The 14,394-nt window shown below is 44.0% G+C and overlaps 1 protein-coding gene across 4 annotated transcripts in view; it reads left to right on the forward strand.

The window, feature by feature from the left end:
* The window catches only part of SSBP3 (single stranded DNA binding protein 3), a 134,526-nt gene that overhangs the window by 96,936 nt on the left and 23,196 nt on the right, over positions 1-14,394 (forward strand). The window lies entirely within an intron of this gene.

Genomic DNA, 14,394 nt, shown 5'->3' on the forward strand with positions numbered 1-14,394 from the left:
CTTATGCCCTGATTCAAGACTTGGCAATATAATCTATTCGTGATCCTAATAGGAAGGACTTTAAAGAGCATTTGGAATGGAAGCTTTAAGATTTATTATGTGTAAGATGTTTTTAATTTCTCTGAAACCTCTTTGTATGCCATGTATATGTACTGGTTGCTTCAATGTGAAATCTTGGTGCGTTATGATCTTATTTCTTAAGGAATAAGTGCTTGTTCATGTAACATATGAGCTGGCTGTCGGTGGGTAATATTTGTTCTGACCAGTTGCTGCTGTTATCTGGGTTCATGATTTGTATACAGGAGAAGTTCTTGGGCAATAGACAGCTTTACTTGATAAACTGGTCATGATTTGTTGTGGCAGTATTGCAGTTGATGTGCATGCGTGGAGAGATGGGATTTTTTTTAAACAATTCCCCATTTCCTGAACACGCTTATGTCAAAATAAGAATATTTGAATATTGATTGACCTGTTTCAGGGTTACCAAGCCTCTCTGATCCTGGAGGAGACAAAGAGAGAAGAGATAATGCCTCACAGATTATAGCTGCTGCCAGCAACTTGAGTTCTGTTCCCGGTACATAACAAATGTGTTTTCCAGGGTTTTAATTTGCATTCTGCTGAGTGAGGAATTGGTCCTTACCTGTCCCGCCCCAGCTTGCAACCTCACACCTCTGTGGGGTTCCAAATTTCAAAAAAGTTGGAGCAGATCGAGAAGTGACACATTTTATTTAATCAGAGTGGATGTGGGGTAGGAGTGAAAGAGGGAATTTAAGCATTTCTTCCTTCCTCTGGTTTATAATGGCCCACAGCTCTAGTAGCCTTGGTGTCCATTGGCGAGCAACAGGGCTCCCGCCACCTGATTCACTTGTCACAAGAGGTGCTTCCCTGAAAGCTGCCCTCCCACCCCAAATTCTACCTCACACATTTCCTTCCCTGAAAGCCACCCCCAGCTGCTGTCTCCCTCACCCCTGGAAAGGATGGCACCTTTTAGCGGTGTCTGAACTTTGTACCAAAACCACCTTAATATTTTTTTTAGGTGTTGGGATTGTTTCCGCTTTTGGATATGCTGGAGACTGCAAGTTCTGCCTGCTCCAGCAGTCCTGCTGGGGGGGGTTTCTGTATTGAGCTGTTAATTTCTTATCTTTGTAGCAGAACAGAACACTGAGTTGGAGAGGGCAATGTCTGAAGGGACACAGGAAATGCAAAGGATTGAAGTAGCTAGGATTTCCCTCCCCGACCCATGTGTCAGCCTGGGCAATAGACTGACTAGTCCACTAGCAGATGAAGGCAAGGAACGGAACCAGAATGTAGTAGTGGCGTAATGTGGAATCCGATCACTGAAGGCCATTGACTTGGTGCTCTGACTGTGCCCTAATTGTTTTCCAGACTTGACCTACTACCTTGGATTTTGTCTATTAGTGGTTAGTATGGATTCCAGTAACTTCAAAATAAAAATTCCATTACAGAATAGCATTAATCTGAACAGCACCTCAGAATCATAGATCTGGCCTCTTCCCCCGGTGAGCTTAACACCAGATACAGGATATTCAGGGAAGGAGGGACTGGGGATTACTGAGGATACCAAAGGAGGAGGGATGGCCTTTCAAAGCTAGCTTTTAGCAGGTTAAAGGAGGAAGAGGCCTGACCTGTGAAGCCAGAGAACTAGTTCCAGGCATCGGGGAGGCATGGTAGGAGGCACAAGGCCAAGAATGGGAAAAGGCAGACAAAGGAGAGAAGGGTCATGGGGAACAATGAGATCGGCCCTGCCTGTCTCTAAGACCTGTAGAGTTGTCAGTGAAGATTACGGGGGGAAATAAGGAGGTTCGTTTGGGGGGGGTGATTAGTTTAGAGATGACAGTGGACGTCTCCTCTTTTGGCTTTGTAGGAGAGACTGGAGATAAGGGGGCAGGTTTTGGGTGTATTAGAATAGAGGTGGTGATTGAAGCCATAGGGTCACTGGGAGGGAGTAGATTTTAATATAGCACGCACAGCTATGAGCCCAACAGGCGCTTACATTGTAATACTGGTACGAGGTTCTCTAGGGCTGATGAGGTTTGTAAAAACTCTCATTGTGAAGCCATTTTCACTGTAGCCTGTGGGCCAAATGCGTGACCAGCAGAGTTTTGAAATATAGTTGTATCCAAGATGATGATGGCCCTGGGAGACTACTGGTCCCAGCATGCAATGGCCCAGCTGCAGGCCACAACTTTGTGTTGGAGTTTGTGGTGGAGAATGCCTACAGTCTATTCCATTTTATAAAAATTAGCTCCAACCTTTCATCTTGTGGCAAATGGTAAATGCAGCCTTCATTTGTGCAAAGCTTGGACACACTTGATGGTAAAGCATTGCCATTAGATCCCTGTTGCTGCCAGGCATCTTGCCAAAAATGAAAAACTTTAACAAGTGCCGTGTACACACACATATGGGTTCAGAATGTTAGTGAACTAGTGGCAGGAAACTCTCATGTTTATCATGTGACTGTACTATGATCACGTGGATGGTTACCTGCTAAAATTCCTTTCCCCTCCTAATTGTGACCTATAGTCCAAAACATTATTTTTTCCCTTCACTCATCTTCAAAAAGGTCAGGGAAGCTCTTCCCATCCTAGTTGGAAGGCTAAATTTATGCCTAATGTCAACAGCAATAGACTAGATCTCTCCTGTTCCTTGCAATGGACGAAAGGGTTGCTGCTCAACAGCTACAAACAAAAGTTTAAGGCCTTTTTAGTAATGAGTAAATGCCATGCAAGTGTGCGTGTGTGTACGTTTATATACACACACACATGCATCTATAATAATCCAGAGACACACTCTGGTTATATATTTTTCTCCAAAGTTTGAACTCTGTATGTCGCTCTGTAACACACTCTGATGAAATGGAAAGTTGAACATAAATCAATGTCTGCTGCTGTGTTAGCTATGCATCAGCAGTTAGTGTGAGAGATGCACCATAACAAAGCACTAGCTAGTCAGTGTTCCTATACTGCCCCCTAATGCTTAGAGATCTTGGGACTTGTGAAAGATGGTGGTATTTCTGAACTGGTTTTTCATTCGCCTCCTTAGCGTTCATTACCCAGAATAAATACATTTGTTTACTAGCTTGCAATCCTGTTGGTAAAACAGAAATGAGACTAATGGAGGAGAAATTGAGGTACTGTATGTAACTCATGATCCCCCTAGGTGAAGCTTTCAGGCTATTATGCTTTTTTTGGTATCACATCAGATGTCTCTCATTAATATTTCTAAAGCCTTGATTATTATACTTCCAAGTAGCTCTTATTTAATTGTGTGAGTGATTCTATATTACCTATTTCTCCTGTGCTGGAAAAACTGGAGATCCTTCTCATTTCATTTATTTTCTTCTTGGGTTTCAGGCATAAACACATCACTCCTGATTGTGTAATAAAGCTCAGCATATGCCTTAGCTTGCTAATAAACCAGTGGCAGTCTGTTTTCTCTCTAAAAATATGGGGTGGGAACTGATTGGTTTAAAAAAAAAAATTTCCTAGTAGTGTAGACACCAGACTGCTGCTTAACCAGTTGATAGGAATAGACCAAAAGAGAGTGTAGCCTGACTGCAGTTCTAGGCTCCCCGGATCAGAATAGTTGGGCTGCTGCTGCACCACCAGTGCGTGTCGCAAGCTACGTGATGAGTCCTGATCCGGAGCTTGAGGGCCAGAATGTTGCATCTCTCTTGCCACAGTTACAACATTCCTTCCTCAGGTAGCCTCGCGCCTTGGGGAAAGGACAGCTGTAGCACAGAGCAGACCTATGTGTAACCAACCAACCCTGGTTCTTCCATGGGGCCAGAGAATGAAGCCATCATCAGCCCACCCTAGTGGGGTTAGTGTGGCACGCTTACAACTCTGTCACTGCTGGTTTGGTAGGAGTGGGAGCCTCGGGCCATCAGGAGAGGATGGCTTTAAGGAACAGACATTGCTGGCAGGGCAGTTCACATATAATATGAAGTTAAGGGGAAACGGAATGAATTTTCCTTACTCTGCTACCATGTCAGGAATCAACATTTTTCACAAGTTAACCTTGTTACATGGGCTTTTCTACTGGAATGTGAGCAATTTCAGACGCTGACTTCTTACCCTCACTACTCTGTGGACCCCTCAGAATAGCAAAGTGCTGGCAGGAGCCACAGAACTTCACTCTTTCACCCACCACCTCCGTGAATCAGTTTCTGCTAGACAGCGTGAGAAAGGCAAAACACCCTGTCTCCTGCTCCCAGGCAAGGTGAATGTTATGAGACTCCTAGGAAGCAGCAAGAAAATACAGGGGCGAGGGCTTATCCTATTTGTTTTGCCTGTGGAAAATACTCTCCAATAGGCTTTTCATACCCAGCCCCTGGGAGGGCCCACACAGATCAAATCTCTAATGGTTCCCCCTGAGGATATCTCAATTCAAAACTCTATTAAGCGGTATGTTTTGATGATACTGTCTAGCCAGAGTTCAACATGCTTCCTGGGCATTGCTCTCCATAGTGGATTTGCATTTTCCACCAGCAGCTTCTACATCTTCCCTCCCAACTGAGGACGACCTCTTTCTAAGAGAGCATGGGACTTAGGATCAGTGGTATTCGCCTTCCAGCTGTTCGCAGCGGAGGCTGGCTTTGTCTGGCTGACCATTACATCTGGGAATGATGTTCAGCCCAGCTAGCGGAACAGGGTGTTCAGTCATACAAGAAACCTGCAATTTAGAGTTTGCAACAAATGCTGCCTGCCCCCCTTTCCTGTCAGACAAGGGCTGATCCTTACAGTGCACTTCGTTTTCTGTTTATGTATCACCCCAATTTCAAGCCTCCACTCCAGGTTTCTCCTTCTCCTTTTCCTCCTCCTCCTAAACAAAGAGCTCTCTTCCTAGAAACTCAGGGCACTTGAATAACTTTACCTTCAGCAGTCCTCCTTGCTTTTCTAGGGAATAGAAAGCTGTAGCGTTATGCATAGAGCTCAGTTATGGGATCCCGCATGGCTTCTTGTGACAACCAAAGCCCATTTTTTCCAACTCTCCAGCACATCCGGTGCCTCAGACAGTTTGTGAGAGATGTCCAAAAGCTTACCACGTAAATGTATTCACAACAAGAGTGGTCTGGAGAGCTCCAAGACAATCTTCTGCAACAGTAGGTTGTCATGGCAAACTCATCTCCACAATACAGGTGCCAACAGACAAACCCAGGAGAACCAGGGGTCCAGTTGTTGTGGAGTGAGATGAGTTGCTTTCTACCAAACTGGGCAGAAAATCAGTACCTCATGGCAGGCAGAAAGTTTTTCCCAGGGAGTGGTGTGTGCATGCGGAAGCATTCACAGTGGGTGTATCAACATTGCCCTAGTATTTGGATTGGTGAGAACTTGCCAGATCTGTTCCACAAGGGACTCATTCCCATATTTGGAACTGGTTACTATGTTTTCCTGTGCCTTCCCCGGCATATGATGGGATTTCTAATAGATTCTCCCCTTGGTGGTTCCTTGCAGATGAAGTGGGCTTTGTTGGCCTCCTCTGGCATTTCGGTTAGTTTCCAGGCGGATTCACATGTTGGTTGGCTTTCAGATACCCCTTAATGAAAGCTCTTGACCTCGCGAAGCCATCAGATGGGGAAAAGAGTCTCCTTTTCTGGCAGGATCTCTCCTCCTGATGATGGTATTAATTTGAACCAGCATAAAGAATTATTGTCCTGTTTTGCCCTTTTTCTTCACATTGCAACTCCATTGTCCTTTAAGCACCTTCTGCCATCTGTCTTTCTAAACGGTATTGTCTGCCTTTGCATGCCCAGGCTGCCAGCTTGGGAACTCTCCAGAGGGCTGTATTTGGGTTCTTACAGGGAAACGGTGGGCTTGCCTTCCATTATTTATGCCAAAGGGTCATGTGCTCCTTTCATTTGAACTGGGTTGCAAGACTCCTCCCTCAAACTGTTGTTTTGACCTAGTCACAGTTGGACTGTAGGGGGTTGGGGGTGCTGGATATTCTAAGAGTGCTAAAAAGCTCTCATGAGGACAAGAGAAATGGAAATCTTTTGATAAGCTTGGTTGTGTGGGAAGGAATGTGTAAGCCTTTGAAATTCAAGTTAGCCAAGGACCAGGAAGTGTATAGGAGAAGACTGTTCTAGAAAGAATTCCCTGCACCCAGAAGAGTAGAGCTCATGAGACGTGAAGTGTAGCCTGAGTGTTGGCAAAGAGGAGGTTTGCAGAGTGGTCTCTTCTGGCATTCACAAAGGGTTGCAGGTTTAGACTCTTCTCCCCTAGGTGCAGCAGTAAGTTGTAGAGCTCTTCAGACAGTAAGGACCTATTTCTTACTGTCACTAAATCCTTGTGTAGTGGGTATATATTTTTTTTAAGAGCATTGTTGTAAAGACAATCTCATTCAATGAGATTCTTACCTGTCAGTAAACTTAGTTTCTGCTTTGCTTTGACAGTTCTGAGGGCCCCCTGCAGATCACTTCATAGTTGGGTGACTGTTTTGGGGAGTGAGGATATGGAGAGGGAGACGAGGAGTTATTGAAAGTTTTTTCTTTTAGAACTACCTCCCCCGCTTCCTTCCCCCCCCCCCCCCCCCAAAAAAAAAAACACCTCATGTGGTCTGTAACTTATAACTGCTGGAGTTTGATTTGGGGAAACAGAACAATTGGTTAAAAGAATAAGTAAGTATTGTTGAGTTAAGGAGATGCTTGAAGCTGTTGATGCCAGGAAGGAGTCTATTTAAGGTTTATACTAGGAGTGGTGGGATGAAATGTAGAGAGAAACTTAAACTGGCTCTCAGGATAAACTTTCAAAAGTACCATAGTGATTTAGGAACCAAAGTTCTGTTTTCAAAAGTGACTTAGCAGTAGGTGAGAGAAAGTTGAAGTCATCAGGCTTGCTATCCAGAGAATTAATGCGCTACTGTCGCACTCAAACCATACACCCATAATAGTCAGGAATACAGCCACATAGCTGTAGAGTTTTAAAGTAGGGGAGAAATTATATCTACCCTTAGCACCATCTTAAATAATTCCTCTCCTCTTAACATCTGAACCCAGATCTGTCTACCCAATTGATCTACACATTTTCAGAAATGATTTAGGAGCCTTTGTCCCATTGAAAGTCAGGCACTTAAGGACTATTAATATTATTAAAATATTTTTCCATAACAGCATTATTATAAAAGTGACACCCCAGCTTCTACAAAACTACAGCAGGTTTAAACATTTCTGAGCGTGGTCAGTTTTACAGTTGGGAATGCAGCCTCTAGTGCTGTGGCATAGTCTCCCAAGGGCAGTGAGGAAAGCTCTTATTATTTGAAACATTTAAAATCACTGCACAAAGCCCACAGTAAACGTAAGGGACTAGAGCGGGTAATCATGTCAGGAGGATGGACTTGGTGGCCTATAGTTGGGCTCTTCCTCCTCTTAATTTATGGTTCTGGAACATCACAGCTATGGGGAAGGATGGGTGTTTGACAGTGCTCCAAAGCAGGATTGGTCCTGCTTGACTGCCACTTATCCCGAGCAGGGAGAGTAACCAAGCTGTCCAGCAGTGTATGGGATACTAAATCCAAACTTGCAGGTAAGAGTCGTCATTTCAGATGCCCATAGGTCAGCCATTTGAGTTTCCTAGTAATTGAGGTATGGCTTGCTAATTTTGTGCAGCTGCTGCCAAAGCCCTGTATCCTGAACCTGAGTACGTGATGAATCATGCTGCTGCTGCAGGACAGGGTTTTTTTAAAGTTTCCTGTCGTTCGGATTGTAAAATGCGGTTGCATTCCTGACTATTGCATATATGGCTTGAGTTACAGTCGAGCATTAATCCTTTGGCCAGCAAGCCTGATGCCTTTAATATGCATCTCACCTACTGCTAATGTTGTCGTGATTAACTGTGGAGTTCTAAAGTAAGGGGAAATGATGGTATCTGCTGTTATGGAAAATGCCTCTTTAATCTCTGCAGTGTTTTCTGATAGAATGGTTGAAGGTTCTTTGATACATTCCTGCACTTATTTTGAAGGATTCCAGAGTTTCTCTAATAAAGAATTTATTAGTGATTTAATTTTCTGAGTTGGCATCTTAAAATTTGATCTTTTCAAAAGGGGGCAAGGTTCTATTTTCTACCCAATCAAATATACAATTTCAGACCTCTCTATAATGATGGTAAATTACATTTTGGGTGACCTCTTTTATGTTGGAATGTATACATAGAGAAATATCATTTAGAAAGAGGGATACATTCCTTTAGCAAAGTATAAATTGTAGATAACTTGTTGTGTTGATACTTTACCTTGTTATACCATTCTTCATTATTCTCCCCACCCCCAGAGGTACTTAAAGATGTTTTTAAAAATAAAAAAAAACCCATTATCTGAAAGTATGCAGCTTATAAAACATGATCCATTTGAGTAATTTAGCACTTGAAACAAATTCACGCACACACACCCCCTACCAGTGATCGCTTGTGAAATTTTCCATGTTTAATATTTTACAAAAAAAGCCTGGTCTACACTGGGGTGGGGGGTCAATGTAAGATTCGCAACTTCAGCTACAGGAATAGCATAGCTGAAGTCGACGTATCTTATTTCAACTTACTTCCCGTCCTTACGGTGCGGGATCAACGGCCACGGCTCCCCCGTTGACTCCGCTTCCACCACTCGCCCTGGTGGAGTTTCGGAGTCGACTGGAGTGCGTTCGGGGATCGATATATCTCATCTAGACGAGACGTGATAGATCAATCGCTACCCACCGATCCGGCAGGTAGGCTGGACGTACCCCAGGTTGAGAAGTTGAGTTCATGAAAGACAGAGTGGAAATAAGCTCATCAGCAACAACAAAACACTTCTATTCTCTATTGGCATAGATTTGTCGCTAAAAGAAACATATTTCTCATAGTCTATCTAGTTAAGGCCACTGTAATGAGCCGTGCTGACAGAAATGGACCAGAACACCTACAGGACCCTGTAATTGTCTTCCCAGACCACTGTGGTACGTCTTTCAGAAGTACCTGAGAGAAGATAAAACAACTTTTATCAAGCAATGAGTTAAACCATTGTTTCCCAAAGTGGGCGGAGACTGGGACAGGTTGTTTCCTGAAGTCTCATTTTTCATTTAAAAAAAAAAAGTTTCTAGCTGTTATGGTTGTGAAGAAAACTTTCAAAATGTGAATTGAGCATAAGTGATGTAGACTCAAGCAGATCTCTACAGAGAACTTGAAATGATGTCTGAGTTGCAGACTGTCCCATTCGTTTCATTGGGTGCTAAGTTAGATGCTGATGTGTCAAATATCAACATACTTTGATGAGCAGTGAATAGTAATTCTAGAATCACAGAATATCAGAGTTGGAAGGGACCTCAGGAGGTCATCTAGTCCAACCCCCTGCTCAAAGCAGGACCGATTCCCAAGCAGAGTTTTGCCCCAGATCCTTAAGTGGCCCCCTCTAGGATTGAACTCACAACCCTGGGTTTAGCAGGCCAATGCTCAAACCACTGAGCTATCCCTCCTCCCATTATAAAATAAATCAATTGGGATATAAATATTGTACTTACGTTTCAGTGTATATTTTATACAGCAGTATAAACAAGTCATTGTGTGAAATTTTAGTTGGGATGACCCAAAGAACTAGCCAGAGTAGGGCTGCTGGGAGGGAAAATGGGTTTAACTTTTCTGAGAAGGGGCTCAGCTTTCACAAGTTTTGGAAATACTGGGCTAAACCATCTAAAAGAGATATTGAAATAATTACAAAGATCAGCTCTCACTTGCTCAGAAGCACTTGTTTTTTCCTCTTAATACGGAATGAAATCCCTGATAATTAGTCTTGTACCTGAACAAGCATTTAAAAAACAAAACAGGATTTTTTTTGTGGGCGCGTGGCACCATCCAGTTAGACAAGTTAGGTAATGTATGTTGAACATCCTAATAGAAGTGTTGGTTCCCCAATAGGAGACAGTGAATTGGCTCCATAAAGCATTCCATGTTTCTGAACCATTGTGATCAGTCATATGAGTTCACTGATAGATTTATAACCAAAAGAACAATTGTCTTGGAGTTTTTTCTTTTTTTAAAAAAAAGAGGAAAATAAATATCCAACAGGCACACTTGGTTGAAATGCAGTTCTCCTCGGTTGTAGAACATCTGCAAATATTTAGAGATAACAACATCCAGAGGTTCTGCCTTTTTTTTTTTTTTTGAATAAGAGGTACGAAATGAATCTTAAGCTGTGCTGTAAAAGCTGGAAGGGATTGGGATGTGGGAGAGCAGAAGAAAATAGAATGGAAGGCTGCAGTTTAATTTGAGCACAATGGATTTAGTGGCCTCAGGGTAGCCAGACAGGAAGTAGCTAACATTTTCAGATGCTTGTTGTTGTTGCTGTTTGAAAACATCCAGCTCCTCCCAGGCTGCATAACAAGTTGAAAGAGCATGCAGCGTAAGTTGAAAGAGCATGCAGCGTTTGCTGAGATGTTTGCATAAACTGTACATCTGCAGTTACATTATCCAGAAGTAGCTGTCATGAGCATTACTATTGAAGAATAATGCAGCCATGAGGATTTGATTTACTGCCGTGTGCTGTTTGCCAACAAAATGTTTCACAAAGTCTTGAATTTCCTGGGAGTATGTTACAATTTCTCGCGTGCTTGCAGCTTGCACGGGGCCATTACTGTCCGTCTGTTGTGGAGCGGAGCGGGCCGGGGGGGGGAGGGAGAAGATTTGGAGTTTCTTGGAAAGGACTCAATTAACCGCTGCTGCTCTTTATGCTGAGCTGTATTTTGGCAAACTGTGAACTTTCTGGAGATTAAGCAACTTGTACCAGAAAAAAGGACTGTCTGTTTGGAAGTGTGCAGACAGATCCCATTCCAAGACCAGTTTTTCTTTGGAGGAATTCAGAGGAGATGTGCTGTTGTGAATTGCAATGATCTACTTGCTGATCAGTCCTACTTAAGAGCAGAGATTGATCTCTCCCCTTTAATTAACACAGGCAGTTAGGGCAGAATTGCTCTAATGCTCTTCCATGTAATGTGTGCATGGGGAAGGGTGACATGCTTCTCAGACAGCGTGCTTGCTTCATGCATGCAAGTGTCGCTTTTAACCTCTGCTGCTTTGTCCCAGATGATTGTTTTCATGTAACACTTCACCAGGGAAGAAGCCGGTGCTAGTTGAGTGTGAGCTGAATATACCTTCACGCATCCGTTCCATTAGGAACGGAAGGGTCAAAAGATGACAGTCCCAAGCAATGGCCAATTCCAGATCAAGACATATGTTTTCAAATATCTGAGAGTCTAACTCCTTTTCTAAGTGGGGTTTAAATGGTACCTGAAACTTCTCAAACACAACCGTAAGCAGTCTGTGCCCTCACCTAACGCCTTCTAAACCAGATGGTAACTAAGCTTGTTAGAAGGTAGAGAGCGTCTTAAGGGAGAAAAGCAAGCACCAAGTCCACATTTGATGCATTTCAGTGGCAAAACCTCGACGCATTTCGAATTCGAAGGCTGGGGTGGGGCATTCATTCTCTGTCAAATTGCTGATGTTTTACTCTGAATCACTTATTCAGTGAAATAGATTTCCTGGTCTTAAAGCTTTAATCATAGCTCCAAAATTTCAATCTGCTTTACAACAATGCCCTAAATGTATCTTAACCACACCAATCTGCACACTGGTATATGGAAAACTGTTCTTTGGCAGAAGCTGATTCATGGCTGTGTTGTGGGTGTTTAACTCTGCTGTGATGAAAGTGAAGCTTTATTTGTCAGGGCAATTTAATGACAGGTGTGTTTGAAACTCTTGCTGTGCATTACTGTTCTCTGCACAGCTCCAGCAGTGCTGTTCTCCTATGCCACTTCTTGTCCTTCTCCACGCAGTCATTGAACCAATGCTGAAATATTCTTGCTGGAAACAGCTTCAACCACAGACAGGGTGTCGCTGATTCTATCGAAATCCAGTATTCAGGCAGGACATTGACTAGTCCCCATTCTTTTCCGAGATCTTTCTCTTTTTGGAGGGATGCCACTGACCATTTGGGCATGTGTGTTAACTGGCTAGAAGTTTTCCTGAAAGTTGTTTGCTAAACATCGCTAGCTACCTTGATTCCTATTTTCCAAAAGGAGATACTCATATTTTGGGGAAGCCACTGGATTTCCGGCAGCAGTTCCCTAACGATGCTTTTAGGAATAATGATCTTTACTTGTTTATCCCTCTGATGCCGTGTGTGATTAACAGTAGACCATTCTGCTCTGAAACTGAAGTCCATTTAAGATAAAGGCAGAAGGCGTTACTGAGATGCATGGCAAAATGAGAAATCCATCTTTTAGCCTTATTTTAAAAAGCAGCTTAAATGTAAACATTAATGACTTTCCATTGGTCTCTCCCCGAACACAGAAGAAGCAGTACATCCTAGTGGTAGGGAAAGCTGTTGTATGTTGTCATACTCTTCTTACTCTGTGTTCCCGTCAGAGCAGCAGAATACCTGGTGTCAGAGATATTACTGCTAAGGCTCCCCTGAAGGTAGTGCCAGGTTTATATCTCCTTTTCTTTCTGCAACAACCTGCCATACCCCAGAGACAGTGAAAACCTTGAAAGCCCCTAGATATGCAACCAACCCAAGTAACTCATGTGTGAGACCTTTAGGTTTACATAAGACACTTGCCATCTCCAGCTTAAGCACCAATACAAAGGAATCGTATCTGCTCAGTTTGGTAATTCTCCAGGGTGTGTCAGCTGGTGGGAGAGGGTGGTTTAGCAATAGTGTTACTGAAGCTATATTGCTCTTGGGATAAGCCCTCTGCTCTGCATGGGAGCCCATAATTCTTGGGTATTCTGGCCAATCCAGCAGAGTGGTGACTGTGCTACTCTCACTTAACTGTTTTTTGTTTTTTTTCCCCTGGCAATTCCCTCACCCCAGCTTGGCTTCTTGGAATGGAGAGAACCTTCATGGAAGCACTTTAATGAAGAGTAGTGCCCCACCCTTCCTGGCATGTTCAGTGCAGGGTTCTTAATTTGGGGTGCAGGTGCTTCTGAGCACCAAAGGATTCCCCAAGCACTTACTGCCCCATTGGCACACCACCAGGTCTGCACTGCCTCCTGCTGTGCTGGATGCTTTGGGGCGGGGTTCAGCAAGGCAGTCTTCACACTGGGCGCTGGCCTGTATCCCCTTCAGTAACAGCCTTTCCTGCAAGCCAGCCCCCTCCTCCCCGCTTTGCTGGCAGATGGGTTGCAACTCCCTTGGGGACAGCAGCAGAACACTGCCGGTCTGCTCCCCCTGCAGAGCCTGAATCCAGCCGCAGAGCCTGCAGGCATGTTCCAGTAAGGGGCAGAGACTCCCTCACAGGGAGTCCAGCATCAAACTGTGTGTTCTTCCGGATAGAGCAAGCCCTGGTGTATTGTGGTTCCTTGATGCTTCCTGATCTCAGCTCCTGCTGCTTTCTTGGACTTACTGAGTTACATACAGATTCTGGCGTCAGTGAGGCCTCAACACACGATGCCTCTCCTTTTCCCCAGGAGTGATCTCAGGATCCCCTAAGAAGGCTTTTTGCACAAGATCCGAGAAGGTGCTCATTGAGGTTAGTCTCATCACTGTGCCACACTCCCTCCCCTGCTGAAGTCATTGGTTGCATCCTGATATCTGTCACTATGTGTAGTTGTAGCTACCAGTTGCCTCCTGGTTAGGTCACCTGGGGAACCAGAATCTTTTTAAGTGGTGCAACTGGCCCTTACTAATGCGCCTTTCAAACAGTCATCCTTGGTGTCTGTTTCCTGACTCTCCAGATCGCCTTTCATCTGCCTTTCAGTTTGGTCAGAGGGTTAAGCAAGCAGGGTTCCTTGATTGTGTTTTTGTAGACCTGTAGTTACAACTCTCTGGCTGGGCGGGTTTGCATGACAGCCCTAGTCTGTGCCTGGTTTAGAACACTGAGCTCCCCCTAAAGCAGTCAGTGGGAAAAGGAACTATCAGTCAGCAGCCTTTAGGCCACTTAGAAATGCACTTCCATTCTCAGGGAGCGGTCTGGGCAATCATTTCTGTCTGAACCCTTCTCATCTGCGGAGGAAGGTGTAACGCCTTGCTTGTGGGATTGGGCAGTCTCATGGAAGCGGCTACGTTCTTTTGCTTTGCCACAGCAATCAAACGATCCCATTCCCCAGATAGATGAATCAGCACACCAGGAAATGCTATCAAGATTGGGGTTTGTTCTGCCAGAGATGCAAGGTATTGGACGGAGAAACATCAGCCTTCTTAGCAGTCTTGTAAGTTTCTTCCCAACTTGTGGTCAATTCCTTCTTTCCCAGAGCGTTACAAAACTGAGTTGGTCTTTTCTCTTTGGATGCAGTCTTTGGGCAACATGCCTGTCTCTCTGTTCTGTGTATGTTTCAGGATGAAGAGGGAGTGGTGTGTAATCTATAAATAGAGAAAGAAAATACTTATGGGAAATGGCCATTTTTGAGCTTA

This window comes from Mauremys reevesii, linkage group 8 (genome assembly GCF_016161935.1).
Source record: "Mauremys reevesii isolate NIE-2019 linkage group 8, ASM1616193v1, whole genome shotgun sequence".
NCBI classification, from domain to species: Eukaryota; Metazoa; Chordata; order Testudines; family Geoemydidae; genus Mauremys; species Mauremys reevesii.